This window comes from Lolium perenne, chromosome 5 (genome assembly GCF_019359855.2).
Source record: "Lolium perenne isolate Kyuss_39 chromosome 5, Kyuss_2.0, whole genome shotgun sequence".
Classification (NCBI taxonomy): Eukaryota; Viridiplantae; Streptophyta; class Magnoliopsida; order Poales; family Poaceae; genus Lolium; species Lolium perenne.
Window position 1 is genome coordinate 198,980,928 of NC_067248.2, and position 8,264 is coordinate 198,989,191.

Below are 8,264 nucleotides of genomic sequence, written 5' to 3' on the forward strand. Positions count from 1 at the left end.
CTATACGTGCGTACAAGAACAAAGGGATACAAGGCATAAGGCTTCCCCAAAAGTTACAGAAGGAAACAAGCTTGCACGCACGCATCAAAAAGGAAACGTTACAATCTAGTTGTGGCCACTGGACAAAGCTGTAGATTCCGGCAGTGGTCGAGGGGAGACCCATAGGCATACCCACGTGTGGTTAGAGCGCTCAGTCTCGGAACAGATAACAGGAACTCGGGTCCTAAGCTTTAAAGAAGCACAAGTGAGCCGTCATAAAACGATCAGCTGACCCACCGATGTCTCCGCTAACAATTATTAACAAGTAACCATGATACCCTCAACAGATATAAACATGTAGCATGTTTCATGATCTCCCAACAGATAACCCGATAAGATAGTGATAAGGGTAACACGATATAAACAGCACTAGCATGCACTACGACTCGCAAGGCAGACCCGGTAACCAAACAATAGCTGTAGGTGGTTGGTGGAGGCAATATGGGCTGCTTGAGGTAACAAGTGGAAGGGACACGTGACAAGAACGCAACTTAAAGCTAGCATGAGGGAGAAAGCAAAATAAAATAGGTGAGCGACTCCTGCAGGGACAGGAGTATAGGGAAATGCTTGCCTTTTAAAGCTTGCCGATGGACATCCGGAGAACTTGTCGCATCTCACAACACCACTTCGTGATCCTATCCGGGAAGAAGCAAAGAGCTACAACAACCAACGGATGCACATCTTACTACTACGGCTAAAGAAGAATCAGCATGAGCAAGATGATATGCATGACATGGCAGCGATGGTGCAATGGAATTATCCATATTAATCGGAGTCGGAACCCCGAACAAGCAAAGTAGGTTGGAGTTGCATTGCTACCGTCAAAGTTAAATGTTGATTAGCATGGCAACACAAGGCATGGGTGAGCTACGCAAAGTTAGATGGAACCGGGACAACATATATATAATATCCCACATATTCCATATGTTCCATATTAGGTAATAATACAAACTATCACGAATTTATATGATGCATAAGGCAACAGCAAGCATGGATGGCATATTCATGTTCAGCATATTTTTATGATCAATTTTCATATAGAACACTTTTTATTTCGAGTTATAGTTTGAGAGATATAAAATAGACAGATTTGTAAATAAAACAGAAAAGAAAGAGAAAAGGGGGTTTGGGCTGGATATGGGACGTGGCCTGCTACCTGGCCACTGGGAGGGAGGTTGGCCCGCGTGGGCCGGTGGATCTGGGCCGAGGCCCATGTGTGGATCTGCAGAAGAAAAAGGTTGGTGATTAAATTGGTAGCTCCCAGGAATTGAACTTTTGATCTCACGATGCAGATCAAGGAGCGAACCAATTGGGCTACATGTTGTTGATGTTGGATTACTGTAGCGCATCAAAATAGAGCAAGCTGATGGCGGAGATGAGTCTCAAGTTGCAGCCATGGCGGAGGTTGCAGGCAAGCACGGATCTCCCAAATTGGGGCGAACCGAGACGGGGAAGAAGGTGTGCTGGATGCGGATCGACGTGCTGAACCTGATGGTGATGGTCTTGTTGCCGGAAACTCACCGGAACTTCGCCGGCGACGAGCATCTGCGAGAGGAAACGACGGCCACCGTCGGAAGAGAGAACCAGGAAGGAAGGAGGAAGAAAGGGAGGTCCAGGAGGAGCGCCTGAATACCAGGAGTGTGAATCCGTTGTCGAGGGCGTCGGAGGAGGACGGTGGTGGCCGAAAACGCCGCCGGAATGTGGCAGCCGAAGAGGAGAATCCGCGACCGTGTCGTCAGTACAGGGCGCCCCGGGCCGATTCCTTGCACACGGATGAAGAGGACGACGAGGCGCATCCGCCGGTGGTCTCAGCTCGGCGAGGGGTGGCCTAGAACGACGGCGCCATGGTGAGGTAGGTGTGGCCGGCTCACTGGTCTCTCGTTTTAGTTCTTCACAGAGAAAAGGGAAAGGCAAAGGAGAGCTGCGGCGGCGCGAGGGAGGAGGATGAGAGGGGGGCTAGGGTTTGCGGTCTGGAGAGGGGTTAAAAGGGGAGGGGGAGCAGGTGAGGAGGGAGCTCGATGGAGACCACACGCGGCCATGGGAAAAAGGTGTTCACACCTTCTGCGTGTAGGTGGAAAACGACGAGGAAGGGAGACTCGGTCTCGTCTCCGAACCGGTACGGGCCAGAGGTGGAGAGAAAGAAGTGGGCCGGGAAGAGAGGAGAGCTGGGCCTTCGGTGGAAAGAGGGAAAAGGGAGAGAGATGGGCCGGTGGAGAGAGAGGCCTGGTTAGATGGGTTAGGGTTTTCTGTTTTTATTTCGAAAATCCTTTTCTGTTATTTTTCAAACTGTTTTGAAAACCAAATTTAAACCATACCAGAATAACACCACTTTATTTTGAAAGTTAGATAGTTTTCGTGTTAGGGTTTGTTGAATGAAAAAGACAAGGGGAGGTTTATTAAATAAACCATACAAGAGCGAAACAAAATATGCTAGGGTTTATAAAATAGTTTTTATTTTATTTTGTGAAACCATGGATGATATGATGCATATGTCATGATGATGCATAAAAGAAAAAGGAACAGCCAAATCTACTAGGGGTGCTACCCGGGGCCGTTACAATCGACACCACTAACAAGGGATCGCGCCCCGAGATCCCACGTCGAGGTACGGGGGAGAGAGGTGAACTATCGGATCTTCAGGCGACGTGTCGATCTCCTCGACACCACTAACAAGAGTTCTTGCTCCATGCTGATCGGGCGACACCACTAACAAGAAGTCGTTGTTCCGCTGTTGATGATGAGCTTTCGTCGGGATCCTCCAAAAAATCGGACCTATTAGGATAAGGGCACAGATCGTCCAACCCACGTGGAATCCTATGACTCAGAAACACAGATAAGAGAGAAGACTCAAAATCGCAAAGGTAAGGGGAGAAAGAATATAGGTAAGGAGACAAATCAGAGCTAATCAGATCTATCCAACGAGTTTTCAGAAAATATGTTTGGACTCTCTAAACTCAACGACCGTTGGCAAGGTTATCCTAAAGGCTGGACTAGTGGGGTACCGTCAACCTGATGCTCTGATACCAACTTGTGACGCCCCGAAACCGGTACCATGAGGATCCCAGCGAATCTGCCGAAATCCGCACGATATCGATTTTAGGAGACGCACCACCAAGCGCCTCGTACACGCCGTAGCATGCACGCGATGCGGGTGGAATCAATCACGAGCGGTAACATTACAACAGGATTACAATAGAGCCCACAAGATACAAATATATTACAACAACGACTCCAACGAGTCAAGATACAAATATACATACAAAGATCCAAATCATACAGAAGATCAAATACATCCGAGTACGGACAAGATACAAATTGGACTAAGAGTCCTGAAGATAATCAGTGGCGTCCATAACCCTGCCCAGGCCAAGCCGGAAGGGTAACCTTGCTAGTGTCGTCTTCATCAAACATATCTTCATACATGCCCGGTTATGTCCCGTAGAAGCAGCAATAAGTACGGGTTCGTACTTAACAAGACTTCAAGACGTATAAGCATTCGTCAACCAGTCATCCTTTGTACTTGAGGCACGCAGGGGACTTAGAGGACGCAAGAGGAACGTCATAGGCAATATTGTGGGGTTGAGCGGCAGCGCGCAAGCACTAAAAACCTATAGAGACACTCTACAACATTCGTCTAATCAGAGAAGATGAGAGAGCGCATAAGCTAGCAGTTCTATACTCTGCAAACATAACACAGCCGATACGTTCCCCCCTCGCAAAGAAGTACTTACAAAGGCACTCACACGGTTGTCAAGTTTTAACCATTTATTATTGAAGTTGTGCCAACTTACTAAGCAAGTTATTATCAATGAACAACAGGTGTAAGTTGTCTATGGTCGAGTCATACAGCTCCAAGTCGTCCATAACCGCGGACGCGGCTTATCGATAAGATTTAACCCTGCAGGGGTGCCCAAATGTGCCCACACGCACGATCAACCCAACCTAGCAAGGGAAGGATATCACGACACGCACTCTCCTTCACGACAACAATGTCCAGGAAGCCACCTAACCAAGTTGAACCCGAATCGAAGTCCGGCCGTATCTCCGAAGCGGACTTAGTTGTTTGAGTCTACGGCTAAGTCAGTTCCTAGGAGATGCACATTGGATCAGAGCTCACTCTGGGGAGATGACCAATGACCTCACTCTTTCGGATACCGCTTACCATCGTATCCCACCTATACGTGCGTACAAGAACAAAGGGATACAAGGCATAAGGCTTCCCAAAAAGTAACATAAGGAAACAAGCTTGCACGCACGCATCAAAAAGGAAACGTTACAATCTAGTTGTGGCCACTGGACAAAGCTGTAGATTCCGGCAGTGGTCGAGGGGAGACCCATAGGCATACCCATGTGTGGTTAGAGCGCTCAGTCTTGGAACAGATAACAGGAACTCGGGTCCTAAGCTTTAAAGAAACACAAGTGAGCCGTCATAAAACGATCAGCTGACCCACCGATGTCTCCGCTAACAATTATTAACAAGTAACCATGATACCCTCGACAGATATAAACATGTAGCATGTGTCATGATCTCCCAACAGATAACCCGATAAGATAGCGATAAGGGTAACACGATATAAACAGCACTAGCATGCACTACGACTCGCAAGGCAGACCCGGTAACCAAACAATAGCTGTAGGTGGTTGGTGGAGGTAATATGGGCTGCTTGAGGTAACAAGTGGAAGGGACACGTGACAAGAACGCAACTTAAAGCTAGCATGAGGGAGAAAGCAAAATAAAATAGGTGAGCGACTCCTGCAGGGACAGGAGTATAGGGAAATGCTTGCCTTTTAAAGCTTGCCGAGGGACATCCGGAGAACTTGTCGCATCTCACAACACCACTTCGTGATCCTATCCGGGAAGAAGCAAAGAGCTACAACAACCAACGGATGCACATCTTACTACTACGGCTAAAGAAGAATCAGCATGAGCAAGATGATATGCATGACATGGCAGCGATGGTGCAATGGAATTATCCATATTAATCGGAGTCGGAACCCCGAACAAGCAAAGTAGGTTGGAGTTGCATTTCTACCGTCAAAGTTAAATGTTGATTAGCATGGAAACACAAGGCATGGGTGAGCTACGCAAAGTTAAATGGAACCGGGACAACATATATATAATATCCCACATATTCCATATGTTCCATATTAGGTAATAATACAAACTATCACGAATTTATATGATGCATAAGGCAACAACAAGCATGGATGGCATATTCATGTTCAGCATATTTTTCTGATCAATTTTCATATAAAACACTTTTTATTTCGAGTTATAGTTTGAGAGATATAAAATAGACAGATTTGTAAATAAAACAGAAAAGAAAGAGAAAAGGGGGTTTGGGCTGGATATGGGACGTGGCCTGCTACCTGGCCACTGGGAGGGGGTTGGCCCGCGTGGGCCGGTGGATCTGGGCCGAGGCTCATGTGTGGATCTGCAGCAGAAAAAGGTTGGTGATTAAATTCGTAGCTCCCAGGAATTAAACTTGTGATCTCACGATGCAGATCAAGGAGCGAACCAATTGGGCTAGATGATGTTGATGTTGGATTACTGTAGCGCATCAAAATAGAGCAAGCTGATGGCGGAGATGAGTCTCAAGTTGCAGCCATGGCGGAGGTTGCAGGCAAGCACGGATCTCCCAAATTGGGGCGAACCGAGACGGGGAAGAAGGTGTGCTGGATGCGGATCGACGTGCTGAACCTGATGGTGATGGTCTTGTTGCCGGAAACTCACCGGAACTTCGCCGGCGACGAGCATCTGCGAGAGGATACGACGGCCACCGTCGGAAGAGAGAACCAGGAAGGAAGGAGGAAGAAAGGGAGGTCCAGGAGGAGCGCGTGAATACCAGGAGTGTGAATCCGTGGTCGAGGGCGTCGGAGGAGGACGGTGGTGGCCGGAAACGCCACCGGAATGTGGCAGCCGAAGAGGAGAATCTGCGACCGTGTCGTCAGTACAGGGCGCCCCGGGCCGATTCCTTGTACAGGGATGAAGAGGACGACGAGGCGCATCCGCCGGTGGTCTCAGCTCGGCGAGGGGTGGCCTAGAACGACGGCGCCATGGTGAGGTAGGTGTGGCCGGCTCACTGGTCTCTCGTTTTAGTTCTTCACAGAGAAAAGGGAAAGACAAAGGAGAGCTGTGGCGGCGCGAGGGAGGAGGATGAGAGGGGGGCTAGGGTTTGCGGTCTGGAGAGGGGTTAAAAGGGGAGGGGAGCAGGTGAGGAGGGAGCTCGATGGAGGACCACACGCGGCCATGGGAAAAAGGTGTTCACACCTTCTGCGTGCAGGTGGAAAACGACGAGGAAGGGAGACTCGGTCTCGTCTCCGAACCGGTACGGACCAGAGGTGGAGAGAAAGAAGTGGGCCGGGAAGAGAGGAGAGCTGGGCCTCCGGTGGAAAGAGGGAAAAGGGAGAGAGATGGGCCGGTGGAGAGAGAGGCCTGGTTAGATGGGTTAGGGTTTTCTGTTTTTATTTCAAAAATCCTTTTCTGTTATTTTTCAAACTGTTTTGAAAACCAAATTGAAACCATACCAGAATAACACCACTTTATTTTGAAAGTTAGATAGTTTTGGTGTTAGGGTTTGTTGAATGAAAAAGACAAGGGGAGGTTTATTAAATAAACCATACAAGAGCGAAACAAAATATGCTAGGGTTTATAAAATAGTTTTTATTTTATTTTGTGAAACCATGGATGATATGATGCATATGCCATGATGATGCATAAAAGAAAAAGGAACAACCAAATCTACTAGGGGTGCTACCCGGGGCCGTTACAATAGTCCTCAAGATAAATTGCATAAGTACCAGGACCAGTCTGGGCCTTAAGTATAAATAGGAACCTTAATTCGCGTCCATGAAGATTTGAACTCAGGTGTTGGGTTTGTATATCCACTCCCCAACCAGTTGAGCTAGACTCACTTCCCTACTGCTAGTGTTTTAAGAGATATTACGGGGCAACTTTTTCCATACATCTTAATAGAAACCACCAAAAAACTACCAGCCAAAACCACCAAAAGCACGGCATTAACAGGCCACTAAATAGGTAGAGTCTATTTCCAGAGAGGAAAGGGAACCAACATCAGCATCAGCAGGAAAACTATGCATCATCACCATCTGTCTCCATGTTGTCCACGTCAGGATCTGCCATTACTTCATCGGTCAAGCGAAGATTTCCTCTGGCAGGTCGCCTCTCCGGCGACGAAGATGTAGCAGCAGCTCCAGCAGCAAGCCGAAGAAGACCATTAGCACCAGTCTTGATGTTTTCTACATCAGATGGGTTATATAGACCTGCCCAGTAGTTCATAAAGACAACAGAGAAATTGATTAGCTCGTTGGGAGATTTGATTAGTTGTTTCTCAAAACAAGCTCTATTTCTCAGCTTCCAAATGGCCCAGCAGATAGCAGCCAGCCCAGCAATTTGCAAGTTTCTGTTGGCTAGAACCAAGCGAGGGAACCACCAAAATAATTGGGTGAAACTCTCAGGTCTATCAGTTGCCCCTATCGCCATAGCAACTGTGCTCCAAACATATTTTGCTGATGTACATCCAAAGAAAGTATGTGATATGGTTTTATCCTGGTGGAAAAACTAACAGGAAGCACTTCCAACCCAAATTCTCTTGAACAAATTGTCTTTTATTGCAATTGCAATGTGCCATATCAGCCACAGCCATATCTTTATTTTCAAAGGGATTTTGCTTTTCCACAGGTGTCTGAAAGATATATCAGTCTCATTCCTGCAGAGGTGATTGTACATGGATTTAGCAGGAAAATACCATTCTTTGTCCATTTCCAGAAGGTTTATCCTTTTCCTGAGATAGCACAGTTTGTCTCACTATACCCATCAGGCCATGCACTTGAACAGTCAGATCAAGAGACAAGTATCTTCTGAAGGAAAAATTCCACCCAAGAGTAGCAGCACCAGCAGCAGTAATATCTTGTTCATTACATATATCAAAGATATCGGGGAAAGTCTCTTTCAAAGGATTAAGGCCACACCAAGCATCACACCAGAAACTTGTCAATTTCCCATTCCCCACTTACATCATTGATGACGCGTAAAGCACACGCTCGTTGGGAACCCCAAGTGGAAGGTGTGATGCGTACAGCAGCAAGTTTCCCTCAGTAAGAAACCAAGGTTTATCGAACCAGTAGGAGCCAAGAAGCACGTTGAAGGTTGATGACGGCGGGATGTAGTGCGGCGCAACACCAGGGATTCCGGCGCCAACGTG